Genomic DNA, 21,554 nt, shown 5'->3' on the forward strand with positions numbered 1-21,554 from the left:
AGATGAGGCCTAACCAGTGCCAAATAGAGGGGGATGAATACTTTACAAGATTTGGACACTACTGTCAATGCAGCCTAAAATAGCATTGGATGTTTTTTGCAGCCATATTCCACTCTTGGCTCACATTCAGATTTTCTTCCTTATTAGGTTGAAACATTTTACTACTCATCCAAGTAGCTACTTCAGTCTGAGGAGAGTTGGTAGGAGATCCCTGATATATCCTCCACATTGGTTTCACTTCCCCCTGGTCTGAATAGTCAGTCTCCTTAGATGGACACATTGTGTGGGGAGGTGTGAGTGAAAATCCCACTTCTGCAGTCCTTCTCCATCCATTGTCACGGGTTAACAGTGGTATTTCTGGTGGGTGTGGTCCTCATCTTTCTGGGGATGGATGAAAGGGCAGCATTATAAGTAGGAGACAGATTGCACCTAAGGCCTCGACTTTAGTGAGGGATTTTCAATATGCACATGTATGGCCTTCCTGACCCTTCTCTCAAACTACCTATCTTCTCAGTCCAAAATGAGCACATCTTGGTCATCAGATGAATGTTCTTTGTCCTTCTAATCAAGGAGCACTGCTGATTGTAGTCCTGAGCCATTGCCCCTCCTGTGCTGGGTCAATCTCCTGTTTAGTGGCTGTTTGGTTTATCCAGTGTAGAGCTCTGAATACTCCTCTTTGCACTGGACTGCATATACTATATTGCTCCAGTTGTGCTTTGGTGTCTGGTCTTTTGGGTGGATTAGTCTCTGCCTTAGTATGTTTGTGTGTTTGAAGTGCATGGGTATGTGGTGTTTATCAAAAATCCTTTTGAGCTTTTCAGACACACCCACCATGTAAGGAATGATCAGGTTCTTCCATTGGCTCTGGGTCTCAGACCCATTGTCCTGCTGGGTTGGGACATTGCCTTGTTAAAGGCTCATTTTTAAAAGCCCAACAGTGAGTATACAAATACTAAAGAGGCTAAACAAATATCATACTAAAAAAACATAAGCAGCACTAAAACATATTCAAAGCAATAAAATTACAACAATCCATTAAAAAAAAACACCAGTCAGGCAGCTTGTCACTCAGGGAAAATTTGCTTGAAAATAAAGATTTTCACTTGCTTGTGGAAGGACAATAAAGATGGGGCTAGCCTAGAGTAGATTAGTCTGGCAGAATTTGTTGTTGAAAAATCCATGTTGGCTTCTGGTTATTATTGCATTGTTTTCATGGCACTTGCAGTATTCATTTTAAATACAAAAATTAAAAATAAACAACTTGTTACAATAATAGAAAGGAACTGCAATATTTGAATAATAGAAAGGAACTTCAATATTATTTTCAACTGCATTCTGTACATTCAATAAGAAAAAAAAGGTATGAACATGCCAACATGAAACTTTTAATGAAAGGCTCAGAAATCTCGACAAACTTTATTATAACTTTGCAAACAATTTAGTGGTGCAACTACATCTTTAAAAGTGTGTTTTGCCAGTTTTTAAAGTCACCATCAATCAGGTTTAAAATCACAAAGACCATGGGAAATACTACAATGCAGTGATTTGTTAACAGTGTCCCCTGGGCTATCTGTAAAAAGTGAAAGGACCAAGGGTGGCAACTCCAGAGACTATTGAACCTACAACTTTCTCACTGTGTGAACTGCAAGGAGATTGATAGGCATTTGTGCTTTTGCCACAAACACCATCACAAGAATAGAGATGGCACACAGCATAAAAAGGAAGTGTCAGAATGGAGCACATGAAAAAAGCAAATTGTGAGACTAAGGTGCAACACTGACTTTCTTAGCATATGAGACCATTATAAGAGGGGAACAGCAGCAGAAGATAAAATAGTGGTAGAAGCCTTACAACATTATCAAAACAAAATGTTAGAAATGTGAATTACTAGAACTCTGATTATCTTGTATGTTGACTAGAATGGAACATTTGTTTGCGAATGACCCCAAGGGAGCAAGTATTATTCTCTAATGGAAAATGAGAACAAAAATGAATCAACATCAAAAGTTTGCCTCAGTTGGGAGCTGACAACAGAATCAGGGAGGTACCGTATCCCTTTTTACTGAGGGAACATGTACAAACAAATTAAATATTAACTAAGGAGAAAATCTAACCAACCAAATGCTAAATAACAGAGACAAATTGAGACAACCTGAAAACCTAGTTGATGTCAACTGTAGTTTGCAAAATATTCCAGTTTTTGGTGGCTCTGAGGAAAGGAATTCTACTGAGATTCTACTTGAGTGTGAAACACTAATTTCATTTTTGAAAGAATCAGAAAGATAGGATGACTCTAGTCGATGAAATATTAGATTCCAGAGCCACAGACAAGCCTTAACAGACAAAAGAGGTAAATTAATGTCACTTCTTTGATGTGTGAAATGAGAATAGGTGCAGAAAGCCACAGTTAACAAAAACAAAAATGCACACCATTCTGTGTAATCAGGTATCAGCTTTACTGTGTACCTTATGTTTAAAGGATATTAGGGGAGTAGAGATTTTCCATTCACAAAGAAACATAACCTGTTATGGCTCTTGCTGAGCAGGCTTGTTTGAGGAAACTACAGTAAATAGAAACAAAAGAGCTTATTTAGTTACCCACAATACTAAGCAACCAAAAGCGTGCAGAGGAAGTCATAAAAACACATTGTAAACCCTTATTTATCCTACAAAGGCAACATAGGAAAGTATTTTATATCATGTACTACTACATTTGTCAACCTTGGACTCCTCTGGAGAGAGGAATAAGCTGCACTCCTTGCAAGTCAGAAATCCATGATGGACATGTTACGACTCTGGCAAGGACAGACAAATAGTTGTGCTTCTTGAGAGCAAGAAGGAATATGGATAACAAGGTGAGGTCAATTATGAAAAATAGGGAAGAGACTGGCAAATGGAGATGGTGGATGACAGCAAGTATCTAGGCCAAGGAAACAAATGGTTTGAAACTCAGCTGAGGAATTTTACACAGGAGTGCATAATCCCTCTGTCAATAACCTGGTCTTCACTATATTTAAGCAGGTATTAGGAGCTTGGAGTCAAATATGGGGACAACAGGCATGTCATGCTAGAAATAGACATTAGACTAGAAGAGGGAAATTCTGAACTAATGGGAGCATGTGAATGTCACAGCAAGAGCTTTCCTTACCTTTGGGAATGTGCAGACCTGCTTCCTTTGTTTGGTCTTTGTTCTTTGTTCTGGAGGATTCAAACAAGAGATTTCAAGTCTGATTTCATAAACATGGAAAGATTGGCTCAGTTAACCCTCTGCAACATTAGCATGCCTTCAGCTGTAACTATGGGCTACCTCTGTCATCTGTTTCTGGCTGACATTTTAAGGTAGGGCAGTGCTGAGAAGCATTTGTTATCAGGGTCCGAGAACAGGACCTGAGTTGTCTGGAAGGGTCCTTTCTGGCCTTAATTGTTATAGTTGCAAGAAGGAGGAGTAGGAGAAATTATCCATAGGTATACAGTGGTGCCTCAATTTACGGACATCCTGACTTACGACAATTTCAAGTTATAACCAGCTCCAGCCACAAAATGTTGCTTTGATTTGCGGCTGGAGCTTCCAGTTACGAACAGCAAGAAGCAGGGGAAAAAGACGGCAAATTCAAATTATTAACTGTTGGTAGGCGAAGAGACTGCTTTGTAGCTCTTTTGCCCTAACAGTTAGAGTGAGTGTGATCGAAGGAGGCTTTGGACTGCCTGGTAAGGTAAGGTGCTGCTTTCTGCTTTTTAAAAACTGTTCTGGGTGGGTTTTGCAGTGTGGTTTTGGGCTGGGGGGTTATGTTTCTGTGCTGTGGTGGGTCTTGGGGGGTTTTTGGTATCCCCCCATTTCTGATGGGTCTTTGGGGGTTTGCTTGTTTTGGGGTTTTTTCCCTCATTTCTGATGGGTATTGGGTGGTTTCCTTATTTTTTGTTTTCCATTTTCCCATTTCTGATAGGTCTTCGGGGGTTTGTTTGCTTTTGTTTTTTTCCCCATTTCTGATGGGTTTGCTTGCTTTTTGCTTTGCTTTTTTTGCATTTCCAATGGGCCTTGCATTCTTTGCTTGCTTTTTGCTTTGCTTTTTTGCATTTCCAATGGGTCTTGCATGCTTCATTTGCTTTCTGCTTTGCTTTTTTTGCATTTCCGATGGATCTTGCATACTTCGCTTGCTTTTCTTTTCTTTTCTTTTTTTTTTTTTTTGTACACCCCTTTGGTCGGAACAGATTAATTGCATTTCCGCTGGGTCTTGCAGTGATTTGATTTTTTTTTCTTTTTTGGTGATTTTTTTCTTCAGCTGGAACAGATTAATTGCATTTCAATGGGAAATGGTGCTTTGACTTATGACCATTTCGAGTTACGGCCAGAGTTCTGGAACCAATTAAGTTTGTAAGTCGAGGCACCACTGTAATTATAAAAATCAGGGTTGTGCTGGCCTATCATATCAATGTTGAAGTTGAGAATCTTCCAAGGAGATTTGAAGAAGGCTGTAACTCTATTTTAGCATGAACATGAATGTATAACAGAGATTCAAAAATAGATTTTTAAGTCCTCAGTGCCCACAGCCTTCAAGGGCAAACCTCTGGGCTCAGATTCAACTGTTTACATGTCTCTAGTTGTTCCCATCCTAATTATCAATAAGTGTGAATTTTGAGAAAGTCATATCAGAACCAATGGACACAAAATCTTTCTCCATCCCTAACATCTCTTATGGCTTGGTAGCTGAAAAAGGGTTTCCAGATGAGGAGTACAGACAATAAGATGCTGCTAAGATCAATAGCCAAAAGTGTAAAATTGAATATTGGGTAACATTAAGGAAGAAATCAGCCTCAAGTGGGATGGTTATGTAAAGAAGGCTTGTTTCTTTAAGCCATTCCCAAATGATTGGCAAAATATTCTTTTCTTTGGTATCAAAGGAATGAATTATTGTTCCACGTGATAATACTGAACAGATTGCAAAAGGTGCCAATTTCAGAGTTCAGAAGTAACAATTAAGAAACAAACAAATGAACAAGAATCTTCTTTTTTGTTCCCATTGGCTATTGAATGCCGCCATGGCTCTTTTGATTTTGCCTATGGCAGCTTCAAACAGTGATGCTGAGCTGCATTCAGTCGATTCTCTGAGATCTTTCACCAGGAGACTTCTTTGCTTTCTGATCATATAGTCTAATTTATTTTACCTTGAATAATTGATTTAATAATTAATTAAAACTATTCTTACCTCATCTTTCTCCTTAAAAAGGACTCAATATGGCTTATATTAAAAGACAATATTTAAAAGCTAAAACAGTACATATACAAACAGTTAAAAAAAGAAGCAGCAAATGCCACACTAAAAATGGTAAACTAAATCAACATCCAAAGCACATTCAAAGCAGTAAGGCACAACCATCCATTTAAAAACCACCCTCGGATAGCTAATCACTAAGGCAAGACCTGTTGAAAGAGAAAGGTCTTTGTTTGCTTGAGGAAGGATAGCACTCCTGCTACACTCCTCTTTGATCTCTCTGTCCTCTCTTCATGGCCAATCCCCACCATTAGACTGGGTGAGGCAACTGCTTCATGCAGCAGCATTTTGGGGATGGAAAATACAGCAGGACTCCTGTATCCATTGAGGATCATTTCCAAACCCCACCATAGATGCTGAAAACTGTGAATAGTGAGTCTTTTATATAACATAGTCTGTTGGACCAAGGGTTCTCCCTGTACCTGTAATTTTTATCTTGACTGGGCCTTTCTGAGATACAATAACAATAACTGCGATGGCTAGCAGTGATGATACTCTGGAAGGTAGTGAGGGTCACCTCAACCTGGCGGAGACTAGGTGAAGTTACCTATATAGCATAGTCTCTAGTTCCCTCTAGTGGCCAGTTCTGGCAACTACATCTTGGAAATGTATATTTCTAGGTCTTGTTTTTTTAAAATATATGTTTTAATATCAGTTTATAGATAAGTGAAACCACAGATATTGATCCCATGGATACTATATAACACTTTTCCCATTGTCCCTGCCATCCTTGATAGTCTTGTGCAGGCAATTTATTATAAGGGAGCAGTGCTATCTCCTCCCACCCAGTTTTAAGACTTTCCCTCAGTCTGTGACAATGAAAAAGGAAAATGGAAGACAGCTTCTTTGGCAGGGTGAGGGGAAGGAAAGAAAAGATTAACATGCAATGAGTGGTGACAAGTGATGGCAGGGTATCCCCCGGTCCTGCCTTATAAAAATAAGAGGAAATAAAGCAACTTACTTTGAAAATGAGAGCAGAATGCATTGCCCCTTCTTGCCACTGGAGGAGAAGCAAGCAACCATATGCCTTGCATTGGCTATTTTTTCAGACAAGCAGTTTTCCAGGCCATCCCCTACCCTAACGCCTTGGCTCGAAGGAGAGCCTCCTGGAGTCCTGCACTGAAGAGATGTCCAGGGACAGGAATAGGATTCTCTCCTTCTCCCTTAGTGGTGGGAATGGGCAGTGTGCTCCTCTCTGGTGATCTTGTCCATTGGTTGACATTGGTCATGATTACTGCAGCTACTGATGCACATCTTTTTTTTTCTTTTCTCCCCTCCCCCCAAAATAAGGTGCTCTTGCTACCTAGATCAGAGGAATGACATCCTGTAAGTTCACCACCACTGTTCTCATGTTCTTCTTTTTTTCAAAGTAAGTTGTCTTTTGCTCCCCTTCTTTGTCTATGCCTGGGAGTTGGGACAACAGTGCTTCTTCTTTCTATCCTTCCACATGCTGCATGATGATGGGGTTTGCTGATTTTCTGTTGCTGCCTCCACTCCTGTGGCAGGGGAAAGGAAAATACTTCCTTCTCCTTTGGGGGCATGTGACTGCTTGCAGGAGACAGCACAGATCTTCCCTCCTCAAGCAACAGGAGAATTTGCACTGTGCCACCTCTGTGATCTTATCATTAACTTGAAGCCTTTGTTGCCAGCATAGGTTGCTAATTATACAAATAATGATTCAGTATTTACTCTTCTGGAGAAAGACTAAGCTGGAAGGCTTTGTGGTCTAGGACAGGCCAAGCTGTGGTCTGACTTCCTGTTAGGAGCCTTGTGGTGCAGTGGTTAAAATGGAGTACTGCAGTGAAGACTCTGCTCACAACCAGAGTTCACTCTGGATGGATTCAGGTATCCAGCTCAAGGTTTACTCAGCCTTCCATTATTTTATGCTTGGTAAAATAAGTATCCATCTCACTGGGGAGAGGGGCAATGTGTAGCTTGCATAGTTAAATTGTAAACCACCCAGAGAATATTTTAAACACTGTGGGGCAGTATATATGCATCATAATTTGCTTGCTTAGAGGTATCTGTAGGTGTGGGTTGGAGAAATGGAATTTCCAGAGTGGACAGTTATGGAATTTGGAGTCTAAAACAAAATAACAACAAATGGCATGTATCTAAAGTAATGGCATCTTCTTGGGCAGCTGAATTTTTCAGAAGCTTTCTCATAGTCAGTAGTGGAATCAGTGAAATCCATATGTCATGTCATGGCCTCTCTCCCTTAGGCAAAATAATGCTTCCCTGGTTCCAGATCTTCCTTTGAATCCAAGCTGCCCCTTCTGACTGGCCAACTGGTGACTTGCTACAGGATTTTGAGTACTTATTGACTTAGGCTTCAGCACAAAAGAAAAGTGATAAGGCATCTACCTACAAGGTTATGAAAGGAAATGGATAGCTTCAAAGTGTCTTCTCCCTCTTGAGAGATCTTCTGCCAGTGGTTAGGATGGAACATTTCAATTCCACATTTTAAAAAAAGAGAAACATGCTCAATTAATAGCCAGAGACTATGGGTAAAAAAATCTTATGAAACCTGAGGCTTAAACATAGTGGAAGAATTGTACAACCATGTCAATATATCTGGATTTTATTGACATTGTGAAGCACCCACTGTTTTCTCAATTTTTAAACTACATATCTATTGCAATAATGTAAACATGTACAAAACTAGTTTTAGGAAATATATAGACTTTGTCAGATGTGTATCCTTGGTTCTGTAAAATAGTCTTCTTGGCAATCACACTGCATTTTGCAAAGTACATCATAGTTTAACATATACGTGCCAAACTGTGGCTCATAACACATACACCTGAAAGAGTGAGAAGGATCATATAGCATTTTAAATCAGCCTGTTCTAGGAGCAGCAGATTCTAATTTTGACCTTGAATACCTGGCTTTTAAGAAACTATCCAACAGAGTTTTTGCTTGCCACAACACAACAGGGAACTTGTATTTGGTGTCTGTTGTGATTCAAGAATTTATTTTGATTTTTTTAAAAATTGAGGAAAAACAAACAGATGTTTTCCATCTAATACTTGAATGGTGTGTACTCATTGCAAAACCTAAAAAGCTTACAGTTCCACAATAATCTAAGGAAATGCCTGGAAGGGAAATGTCCTCTTCTCCAACAGGCAGCCTGTGTGCACCAACCCATGGAATCTAGTGGTGCAGACCCTTCTGAGCAAATTTGCAGGTGGGGAAAGGGGGATGCAGAGAGTAGGGAACTTTTTTTCTTATCAGTGTCAGTGAAAAGAAGCAAATCCTTTTTTTAAAGGAAATACCAAACTTGTTTCAATTGCTTGTAGGCCTGTTACTGACAGCTCACAATATAGAAGTGAACCACATCAAGCCATGTAGGGCCTCCAAACTGAGTGCCTACACCCAATTTATGGAGCAAGCTTAGCTAATTAACTCCTTATCTCCAGCTGTTGTTCCATCCCGATTCCCTTCCACTTGTCCAGGACTTATACTGCTAAGCACAGGCCTTGTACAGACACAGCACTGTCCCCACACTCATTGGTCACAGAAAGACCGATGCGGGAATGGTAGTGTGCAAAAGTGAACCATACAGCCTTCTGTCAGCTGCTGATCAACAGCAGAGGTATTAGCAGAGATTCCCTTGGAAGTGACAACAGATACATTAATAACAAAATGTCTGGTGCCTTTTCTATGAACAGTCACATATGAGTAAGACCAGAAAGAAATAACTTTCCCCTCCTCTTTCTGTGGTCTCTTCTAAAGCTTTTCATTTCTTTGTTTCCACCACACCAGTCCCCAAAACCTCTGGATCATTTCTCCTTCAGATTCTGTGAGGATGGCAAGTAGATATAAGTTGGATTCAAAAATTTTGAATGTTTAGTGAAAAAATGTGAGTGGCAGGAAGCTTTTTTTGAATCTGAATGGACAGGCATCCACATTAGCAAAAGGCAAACAAAATGACCAGGGACAAACACATCCATCTAACCTAGCTAGACTGTGCTCTTATTTTATGCAGGCCCCTTAATCTTCAAATCTTCAGTTCTCTCGGTTGGTTATCCAGTCCCAGCAGCTTTAACTTTTTCTTTGTTCCAGGGATCGCCCCCCACCTCTCCATTTCTCTTACCACTGCCAATCTCTCTGTCTCTGTCTTTCTCATTTTTCCTTTCTTTGCCCCAGCTGTATAATATTTTCTCTCTAAAGCTGCAACCAACCAAGTGAGTCGTTCCTTCTTTTCTTCTGCCAACAGACTGTTTCATCAGATAAAAGTTTCACCTCTGAACTATTAAGACTTTTGCTGAAACTGTTGAACACCAGGAAAAAATTTTTGCAAATTTGTAAAATGGAACTAAAGGCCCAAAGGGAGGATAGTGCTGCTCCTTTAAAAAGGGCAAATTAGCTTCAGAGATGGAAAGGAGTTTAGAGCAGATGTGATGAGATGGAAAGTGATGCTCTACTCATCTCTGACCACTATATTCACCTGTCTAAATTTATTTTCCTACTCTTAGCTACTCCTTTCCCTAAAGGCATATGGTTAGAAGTTCTGGGAGTAGTGGGGAAATCGCTGAGGCAATTTTGGGGATTAAAATAGCTCAAAGAAATAGTTAAACATTCTTCACTGCACCCCATTCTCCTCAGAAGCTCTGTTCAGGCATCAATAAAACCAATGGTATGAAAACATTTAGAATGGAAGGCCTAGTCCTGCAGGACTCTCGCACCATGCTGTTCTTCACCTGTTCAGCTGCCATCTTTTGAGAAGAGGTTCCTTTTTGGATATAGACTCTGTGCATGAAGATAAGCACAAATGAATCTGGGTTCCTATTCAGGTGTACATCTTACATATTAGCAATAAACGCTGCTCTTTAAATGAAGTGCTGAAAGCATGAAGAATATGATGATAAAGGGGATGGGTTAGGCACTTCACTCTAAGCTTGTTCATAACGCCAAGTTTGGTGATACCTAAATTGGGCTAAAATCTCAGCCTCCCAATCCCAAATGAGTTTGCCCTTTAATATGGTCCCAGGTCAGCAATGTCTTGCAATGAACTGACATACCATTTGCACAAAGAGATATTCACCACCACATGTCCACATCACAAGAGTGTGCTTCCAGGGATCCAGCACAGCACAACACATCTTTGATACCTTCTCCTGAGCTCTTCTGGAATTTATTCCAGTGATAGCAAACATCTAAGAAACTTGGGAATGAATAAACAAAAACTTGTCCAAATCGTTTCTTCCCACCTAACATGAAATTTACACTGGCTTACAGCCCAGAACATGCATATTTACCCCTGCACCTGTGACAAGTTTGAAATCTTGTGGACTTTAAATTGGAACTTCAGATCATTAAAAAGAAGGTAGCGTATTTACACAGAGATTTCAAACAAGAAAGACTGAGAAAAGAGTGCTTTTGCAATGTAATGGTTGCTGACATACAGACATTCCTAGTCGTAATTGCTTCCCTTTTTAAACTCACCATATGGCAAAAACAAATATTACAACAAAAAAGTGAGTACCATTACCCTGTGTTTGCCCCTCTCTGGCCAGAGTCCTGCTAGGATTGTTCAGTGTGAACCAGAAATTACACAAACAAATGTGCTCAATTGTGGTGGCTATCCATTGTATTTCCTGACATTCCTGGGTTGTGCAATTGATTGCATGCTTGCTTGTGTGCCAGACATGTGACAGATATCTGGCAAAATGTGAAAAATGCTTACACAATTACCCTTATGCATATAGCATTTCACAGCAGGAGTATTTTCTTCTCCTTGTCTTCGTAATTTGCAAAATAACACAATAAAAGGTATAATAGCACTATTGTGGCATGCACTTCTTCACATTTACTGCCTATGCTAGTTACATGGTATAGTGGGGGAAAACCCAGTATCTAATGTCCCACATTGAACAATGTAACTAAGCAGTTTTCAAAGTGGGCAAAGGCAGTATAAACTTACTAAAAGGATCTCTTTTCAGTCATAATCCAAGATCCCACCCTATAGGTACCATCTCACAAGTAATTACTAGAGATTGAAATTTGTGCTGGTTCATTTATTGGCTGAACAGGTATTGGTGCTTCAAAGTCCCACCCCCTCTGACAGGTGCTCACTTGGAGGCAGAGCCCTGCCTCTTGAGTGGGTGCCTACCAGAGAAAGTGGGGCTTTGAAGTGCCAAACATTTGTTTGGCCAATAAACAAACGAGCATGAACCAACAAACCAGTGGTTCGTGCCCATCTCTAATAATGAGTTATATTTATCTTCTCACATCGCTCCAACTATCCCTGGGATCAAAGATGGTGTTTTCTCCTGGCAACCAGCTATTCCTCCTTTTAGCCCAAGAGCAAGAAGGTCTGTGATTGGGAATTTTTGAGAGAATGCATGACAAAGGGAAGCAAAAGTATTTTTGCCTCTGTAACAATAATTCTTAGTGTAACCACTTGTTTCCAGTTCAGGAAAAGAGCCTGAAGCAGCAGGTCACTAAGCAGAATGTGACTTGAGCTATATTTAGTCATTCTCTTCCTGTGTAAAGCTTAGACCTGAGGAAAGGGAGCACACGAGCTCTGCACTCTCTTTGCCATTCTCCTCAGCCTGTATAAGTGAAAAGCAATGTTTGCAGTGGAATCTGTTGTATCCACGGAGGATCTTCCTGATATATTGTGTACAAAAGTGCTTACAAAATTTAATTCAGTGTTTTGCACGCATGGATCAGATCTGTACAGTCTGAGACACAAAGTAACCAGCTTTTCAGCCAAATATTACAGCTTGAAAAGTACTTTATGGTATCTCAGGATCAAACATTATAATACTTTAAAGACACAGACTTCTTTTCTAGGGCAAGGTTGGGCAACACCCTGCCCTGTATTGTGAAGTCCCCAGAACCACCCAGCTGGAGGAAAACAAAATGTTTCAGAAAGGAGAATTTCTGTCCCCTGAAGCCTATAGAAGCAACAGTTCTTTAAAGCAAGTGATGGAGCACCATTTTTATTTTCGCTTTTTTCCAGACCTGGAAATGAACTTCTGTCTACTTCTAATTTGGAAAAAAAAATGACAACAGTCATGGAAGAATTTCATCCCCAGACCTGCCAGAGATGCCCTATTCTATTCTAGAGCAAGTGCAGATGATCCATTATAGGTCGGGGCATTGAAGAATGGGTCTTTTAAGCCCTGTTTTCTCCACCTCCCTCCCTCTCTCCCTCCCATCTCTCTCCCCCTCCCCTCCCTTTCTCAATTTCTCTCTCTCACACACACATTTTTTTGGCAAGAAAAACTTTGTGTTTTAAACAAAGAAATACTGGGACCACATCGAAGAGTGAAGGGTCAAAGTGGTCTTTAAAAATCACCCTCTCACAGGTTTTAGATTCATATTGATTAAGTTGTGCTTGATGTAGATTACTAAAGGGGGGGGGAAGCCACAACAGCTACCTACCTCTTCAAGGCATCATCTAGTTTGACCTTCTCCTTCTTCTTCTCCTTCTTGTACTTTCAGGCAACAGAAACAGCAGGTGTTCTGCTTTTTGTTTTGTTTTTCAAATAGCTGATAGGTTGCAATGCACAGATGGCGACCTGTGTCTGATTCTTTCGACCACAGCGAATAGGCCTCAACTAAATGCATCCATCCTGTTGCTGTCAGGTTTTTGTGTCGGGTTTTATGTGATTAAAACAACAACAACAACAATAACAACTTGATTCTAGATTTCAAGCATGTGCATCTTGTATGAACATTTCACCCTCTCTATAAAATTAGTCCAGTCGTTCTTTTGCATTCAGTGACCTTTTTTGAAATGCTGCAGAGATCTAGTTAAGGAAAGAGAATAAAATGCTTACTCTTTCCCAAAAGAGGATCTGAGTTCCAGTAACGATTATACCCACCGGCTATATGACCTGTGTGAGAGTAGAAGACAAATGTTGTCGTAAGAGTTCAAGACACAACTCATTCCGGGAAGATGATGTTTGAAGACTTGGGGCACTTGCATGAAATTTAGAGACAGGAGGGAGAAGTTGTCTGATTACATCATCTCAATCTACAATGCAAATTTATGTTCCATGGGACCTAGTGCAAGCCCTGATTATAATCACATAGATACTGCATACTCTGAGCTGAAACTGGGGAAACTAGATTTCTCCTCCTTTATGTGCTTATAGCTACTGCAACTATTCGTTTAAACCTGCTGACACCAGGGGACCCAAACAAAGAGCCTCTTGAGGCGCTTTGTGAAGAGAGGGCCCCTACTGTAGGCACCATGTATACAGATTGTAGCCTTATTCAGTCATTCTGTGTCTAGCTGGGCTAACCATGCAAAGGGGCACAGTAGTCTAACTCTGTTGTATTTCGCCACAGCAAGGTGATTAACTTGAAGAGGCACATCAATGCATGGAGGATCTTATAAAGAGCCATAACCTTGATTTTCCTATGATGATGCTGTGAGCATAGCAACAACAGAGAGAGCTGGGCTAGATTGCTCTTCTCTTTTTTGTGTTTAGCCCATCCAGATACTCAATGACTGAATTGGGAATATGAATAAATGTTGTGAAAGTGTGGGAACCATCTTGGTATTTTACTATGTGTTGTTGTTATTTAGTCACTAAGTCATGTTTGACTCTTCATGGCCCCATGGACCAGGCCCTCCTGTCTTCCACTGCCTCCTGGAGTTTGGTCAAATTCACATTGGTAGCTTCAATGACACTGTCCAACCATCTTGTCTTCTGTCGTTCCCTTCTCCTCTTGCCGTCACACTTTCCCAACATCAGGGTCTTTTCGAGTGAGTCTTCTCTTCTCATGAGATGGCCAAAGTATTGGAGCCTCAGCACCAGGATTTGTCCTTCCAGTGAGCACTCAGGGTTGATTTCCTTCAGAATGGATAGGTTTGTTCTCTTTGCAGTCCAGGGGACTCTCAAGAATCTCCTCCAGCACCACAATTCAAAAGCATCAATTCCTCAGTGGTCTGCTTTCTTTATGGTCCAGCTCTCACTTCCATATATTGCTACTGGAAAAACCATAGCTTTGACTATGCGGACCTTTGTTGACAAGGTGAAGTCTCTGCTTTTTATGATGCTATCAAGAGCGAATTCTGCACATCATGAAAACTTCTGAGAAGGAACTTATTAAACAGTCCATCACTTTCCTCCCAAGAAGCAGGTGTTTTTTAATTTCATGGCTGCTGTCACAATCTGCAGTGATCATGGAGCCCAAGAAAGTCAAATCTGTCACTGCCTCCATATCTTTCCCTTCTATTTGCCAGGAGGTGATGGGACTAGTGGTCATGATCTTAGTTTTTTTGATGTTGAGCTTCAGACCATATTTTGTACTCTTTCACCCTCATTAAAAAGTTCTTTAATTCCTCCTCACTTTCTGCCATCCAAGTGGTATCATCTGTATATCTGAGGTTATTGATATTTCTTCCAGCAATCTTAATTCTGGTTTGGGATTCCTCCAGTCCTGCCTTTCACATGATGTATTCTGCATATAAGTTAAATAAGCACACTCCTTTCCCAATTTTGAACCAATCAGTTGTTTCATATCCAGTTCTACAGTAACTGTTGCTTCCTGTCCCACATATATATTTCTCAGGAGTTAGATAAGGTGGTCAGGCACTCCAATTTCTTAAAGAACTTGACATAGTTTGCTGTGGTCCACACAGTCAAATGCTTTTGCGTAGTCAATGAAGCAGAAGTATATATTTTTCTGGAACTCTGGCTTTTTCCATAATCCAGTGCATGTTAACAATTTGGCCTCTAGTTTCCTGCCCCTTCGAAATGTGTAGAATATTCTCATGTGTAGAATATTTCATAGAATATTTATATGTGTAGAATATTCCTAATGGTATTCGGTGTAGGGACTTATCAGTCATAGTGCAGGAACAGTTTTGTATTCCTCGCATTTATTTTTCAAACTATTTTTAAAATTACATTTGCAAGTAATTATGAGAACCATATCTGTGCATTATGTCTAGCTAATTCTCCAGGAACAGTAGTTTCAGCTGTCCATTATTGTGACGGTGGGGATGGGAGTGGAGTGGAGAGCTGGTCAAGAATGTTCCTATTGCTTGCAAATGGAAAAAAAAAATAAAAGGGAAAATGAGTAGCAACCTCAATAAGCCCTACCCCTCTAAAGTAATTAAAATCCACCATCTTAAAACATTACAGTAGAATTTTTTCTCTCCTCATCCTGGCCTCATCTTTTACCAAACATTCACTGATGAATTCCTCCAAAAAAAAAAAAAAAAATCTTAACTGGCAGCAAAACACATCACACTAATACCTGTGGGAGAACAGTATTCCACAGTTGGACTACATATTTTTAAAGCCTTATCATGTGATGTTCTGACTAATCTGCAGAGACAGATAAGAAGAGTGAATTCTGCACGTCATGAAAACTTCTGAGAAGGAACTTATTAAACAGACAGACTCAGGTGGGAAGAAGGAGTTCTCAAGACTTCCAGAAGTTTAAGACCAGCATTTTGATTTCATTTCAGAAACCAGGTAGGATTGCATACACTTTCAACTCAGTCAAATTATGTTCTGTCTGCCAAGTTCTAGTAATTAATCTAGCCACCATGTTCTGCCCTAATCAAAAACCATGTTCAAGGGTGGCCTCATGTTCATTCCAATGCAGGAATTTAAATGGGGGAACACAAACAATTGTGGTCAAACCTGGTCAGAAGACGCCATGATTGGCACACTTGCTCCAGACTAAGCAGGTCATTTTCAAATCCAAGGACAAGGCTGGCTTCATTAATATCAAGAAACATCATGTCTAATCCTCTAGGGAGAGTGTTATCTTGTTCAAAACAGGTCCAGCCACCAAGAGCAGTGGCTCCCATGTAACTAAGTGGTGAATACACCCAAAATTTTAGTCTTCATGTTACATGAACTATCCAAAGTTGTGAACCATATCCTTAAAATAAGGGGATCCAATTTGAAAGGAACACATCTAACTATGCAGTCTAAAAATGCTCCTTAAACTATGTGCCCAGACTTTTCTCGGCATTAAAATGGCAGAGATGTCTGGAGATATTTGTTTCTGGGTAAACTTTGAGGTGAAGATAAGTTCTCAGAGAACATTTTTCATGATAGATACAGAATATCAGTGGACTACCTTTTATGGGAGGGGGGAAGCTTTGCAAAAGGTAGGATGTGCAATGTGAGTATGTGTGTATTCCATCTTATGTCTGAAGATTTTTAGCCTGGAGTACTATCAGAAAATGAACTTTAAAGCAATGTAAAACAGTTCAATAAAATCAGACTTGAAGCTGCAGTCCAATAGACCAAAAGCCAAGTCACAATCTCCAAATGCCTAGCCTCATATGAATGAACAGCCTGCCTTTAACCTGGTGCCAAAACAGAGCAGTAGCACTCATTGAATCACTAAGGAAAGTCCATTCTATAGCCTAAGCATGTCACTGCTTGTGTTTTAAGTAGGGTCAGAGTTGCAATAAGCAACAGCAGCCTGATGCAATGAGAAAGCTACTGCCTTATGACAGTACCTTTGACAAGGGGTGAGGAGGGGCAGGGAAGAGAAAGAAAAAGTTCAACAGGATTATTACTTCCCAGTCCCCCCCCCCAACTATTTTTGCTTTGTAACCAAGAATTTCTAGGAATAACACTGTGTGAGAACATAGCTTTGTTCTCATTGAAACATGTCCAGTCATAAAACCATTGCTTTACTTCTGCTTTCACTTTTGTTACCGTATTGGCTATGTAGTTCTGGGCATTTTAAAATTCCCCCATATAGTGGACCCTCTACTTACGGAATTAATCCGTATTGGTACAGTGGCTGCAGGTCGAAAAGTCTGTAGGTCGAAGCTCCATTGACCTACAATGCATTGAAAACCGATTACTCCATAACTGGCTTTGGTTTTTGTTCCGCTTTGGTTTTTTTTTCTGGTCTGTAGGTCGATTCTCCGGCTGCAAGTTGAAACTAAATTTTGTGGCCAGAGAAGTCTGTAACTCGAAAAGTCTGTAAGTCGAGCCGTCTGTAAGTCGAGGGTCCACTGTAATGTTTACAAGTTACAGAACATCTGTACATACTTATACATCAATACCTCTGGCAAGGGGTGAGGTCTCAAAGGAAAAGAACATTTTTAAAAATGGTGCATTTTCTTTCCATTGCATTGATGTTATACACTCTCCAAGTTGAACAATGCATTAAACAGCAGTAGCATGCAGGATACTGAGAACCAAATAATAACAGAGAACCAGAGAAACATAAGAGAGGAAAGATAAACTGGTGGCCTTCCATACATTTTTGACTGCTATCTCCAGTTCCCATGATGCTTTATTATTGGATATGGTGATCTGATTTGCAGTCCAACAATATCTGGGGTGCATACATTCTCTCATCCTGGAATGAAGAAATATACCATATTTTTCCATGTATAAAATTAGACTTTTTACTTAAATAATTATACACGGCAGGCAGCCGCTTTCTCTGCCTTTTGTGAAGCCACAGAGTAAATCAGCCGTGAAGGGGCAGCACACTCACACCCCTCTGATCCTGAAACAGCCATGAAAGGGCATCAGGATCAAAGGGGCAGGAGCGCGCTGCCCTTTCATGGCTGCATTAACCATTTCCTAAGCTCCACAGGGTTTAGGAAGCAGGGAAATGTAGCCATGAAAGGGTGGGAGGATCAAAGGCGCGCGAGTGTGCAAATTTTCTAATTTGGGGGTTAGAAAAGGGGCGGTCATCTTATACTTTGGGTCATCTTGTAAATGGAAAAATACGGTACAATAGAAAAATGTACACTCCCAATTTCTGTGGATTCCCTGTGTGATGTAGTGGGATGATGGACTAGGATTCTGGAGAACAGGATTTGAATACCTATTCAACCATGGAAAGACGTTGGGGGAGTTTCACTGGCTAAACACCCCACAGACCTTGAAAGTCACTATTAGTCAGTTCTGACTTGCCAGCACAGAACACAGACACCAATTTCTGCAAAATCTCTTTCAACATCTATTATGTTTTGAGGATTGTGTTAAGAATAAATAGTGTACAAGTAACCAAAAGGGAGAAAGAGAGGGAGGGAGATTTCAAATTTTGAATAATGCTTTTGAAAACAACCGGTTGCTTTATTTGATCTGATATCTGTGTATTTGACAAAAGCTATGCATTACTTGAAAGATCATTGTTATATAACCTCCTATCACCAAAATAGCAGAATTGCTTTCTGCATTTTAAAAAAAGGAAATAAAAGGGAAAATACAAAAACATCATTGAAATGCAAATAGAACATTCCAGGAACGCCATGTGTTTGGTACATGAGTTATAACAAGAAGAATTGAAACTATAATAAGGACACTGCCCAAATTACCATAATCTTACTTAGAAAGAATTTCAGTACCATATTTACTAAACATTTAACAAGGAATGTTTTGTTGTAGACACTTATTTTCAAGGACTCCCACAGTGACTCCAATTATGATCACTCCGAGACTATTAAGAAGTCTTTTATACTGCATAAGCAAACAGCTCTTTAGGGAGTACCTTTATGTAAAACACAATAATAAATCGACTTTGGGCATAATTAATGTTGATGTATGAAAATGTCTTCTTTTAGAACATGTACAGTGCCAAAATTGTAATATGGGTGAACAGGAAAATAAATGTTAGTTACAAAATGCTCCTTTCCCCTCAACAATAACACACTTTGAGTAAAAGTGTTCCTTACTCTTTTCTTAAAAATACATACACAGAAATATATTAAATGGCTAAATGAGGTAAAGTCTTTGCTTTAATAGATCTGTTTGGCATTCCATCTGTAAGTTTGTTTGGAATTGCTGTATGTTTCTGGAATGCATTGAAGACTTAACTTTGACATATAGATCAATGAACTGAGGATCTTGAAGAAGAAAAGGTATAAATAAATCAATGCATCCAGTGTATTCCATCTGCCTTCTGTTCTATGGCATTTCCTTCCAATCTTTTGCTGTATTTCTTCTGATTGTATCCTTGTGTTGTCTCATTTCTCTTCCACGGTCTAGCTCTTGTTCTTTATAAAGAGAGAAGTTTTCATTTTTCATTGTCATCATTTTATGGATTTTCTCATTTAAGAAAAAGTCAAAAGTTGAGCACCTCATCATTATTCTGATGAAATCTATTGTCTTCACCTGCCACATGATCAAATATAGAACTTATTCATACCTCATCTATGAATTCCAGATCACAGCTAGTCATGCATTGGGCAAAAGCTTACCCATGAGAGTTCACAAAGACATATTTAATAAGTATGGAGATTTTTCAAGAAAGGATATACATGATGATGTGGATACAAAGTGAGCAAGCCTTCTTCCACTCCTATCCAGGAGTTTCCAGAGCTGGTGGCAACTACCTAAAACTGCAGCTCAATTTGTTGTGTGTGCTTGGTTGAGTGACACAGCACCCAGTATAGATGGAGAATGATAGCAACAGAAGACAAATAAGTACAGAAATGGTTGAGGGCTTATTGTAAGCTGTGCTAAGTAACTTATGGAAAAGTAAATGGGAATGCACAAAAATTGATAATCTTATAATATTTGTCAGTGCTGAAACTAACCCATTTCTGCAAAATATTTTTATTTGTAAGTGCATATTCTATATATGTACAAAATCACAAATGTTTATCATTACTACAGGTTTTATAAGAAAATACATTGGCTGAAATCTTGATACATAGCTCTGCCTGTGCAATGAAGGGGATGTCAACCTCATGGCTAATCACAACTGATTAAAGGCAATTTTGCGGTATATGTGACTCGTAGAAAATGGGACAAAGTTGCCTGCACCCCAAAATCATCAGAGGAAGTATTTAATCATGGTTTAAAATCATGCAACAGGATTTCAGGCAATGTACATATTGTGTTCCTTATTCTGTGCAGATGATTAGGAAAACATTGACTATGATGGTGCATAGAATTATAGAGCTGGAAAGGTCTTCATGTTCAGGGTCTTCATGTTCAGCCTCCTGCTGAAACATGGAGAAGAAAGCTAAAGTATCCATGACACCTTACTCTCTAACCTCTGTTTAAAAACTTCGTACAAGAAAGAGTCCACTGCCCTCTGAGGCAGTCTATTCTACTGTCGAACAGTTCTTACTGTTAATATATTCTTCCTGATATTTAGGTGAAATTTCCTTTATTTTAACTTGAATCATTTACTTCAGTTGCTACCTTTTAGAACTACAGAAAACAAGCTTGTTTCACCATCCTTGTAGCAACCCTTCAAATAATTGAAAATTTATTTATTTATTTATTTATTTGATTTATAGCCCGCTCATCTGGTAAATCTATACCACTCTGAGCGGAAAACAATTGTCATATCATCTCTCAATCACCTCTTCTCCAGGGCAAACATGTCCAGTTTTCTCAACCATCCTCAGAGAGCTTTGTTTCCAAACCTTTTATTGTCCTCCTGCTCATCCCTCTGGTCACCTTCCAGATTGTCAAGTGCTTGCGGATTGAGAAAATCTTTGTTTTCAGCTTCTATTGCTGCCACAGATGGGGAGAAGGAATTGCCAGAATTCTTCTACTCTTTCTCTTCCTGAGGCATTTTTATACTTCTCCTTCCATCAATATTCATTGTTTTGTTCAATACTGTCCAAACATAGACAATTCAAGCATGGTCATTTGTCTTCCATGACTTTTACTTTTCCTTTTCCCTCTTTCAACCAAACGTCTTGTAATGAGACTTGGGTGCAGTCCACAAGATATTGAAGATGATAATGAAAACTAGTATTGGATATACTTTTGAACAGCCATTACTCAGGGAGATCAAACCAACAGGCGCACAAATTTGCAGCCTTATGAGTTTGGGATGGGTTCTTTGCATCTTTTTCAAATGTTCAGGCAGTCATTTTATGCTTGCTTTGTGTGTGTTTGCGTTGCTTCTCAAAGTCAAAGGACACTAGTTTCCTGCAGGTTATCTACAACATAATAATAAGAAAAAAAAAATAGCACTTGTTAACTCACTTTTACCCAGAAGGGAGGAATCTTGAAAATTCCTTATTGATGTCATTTGAGCTTAAACTGATGTGATTGAAGAGTTTAGCAAGCATTCTTTGCACCCATTATGGATGGACGCTGGTTTAGAACAGGAACAGCTACCTTAGAGATAAGCAAAAAGAAAGAGGATGTGGCTTTCACATCACTAATAGAGCCACCTTGGGTCCTTTTAAGAAGAAGGCTGGGGTGAAAATATTTTAAATAAAAAAATGCTGTATTTTTCCATGTATAAAATGATCTCTGCTTTTCCCCTCCACATTTGGAAAGAAAGTGTAGGAGGAAAGCAATTCCTGCTTTGCCCCTTCACTTTCTTTGCAAAAAGCTGCTTTCCCTCTACATA

The sequence above is a fragment of the Pogona vitticeps genome, chromosome 3 (genome assembly GCF_051106095.1).
Source record: "Pogona vitticeps strain Pit_001003342236 chromosome 3, PviZW2.1, whole genome shotgun sequence".
Classification (NCBI taxonomy): Eukaryota; Metazoa; Chordata; class Lepidosauria; order Squamata; family Agamidae; genus Pogona; species Pogona vitticeps.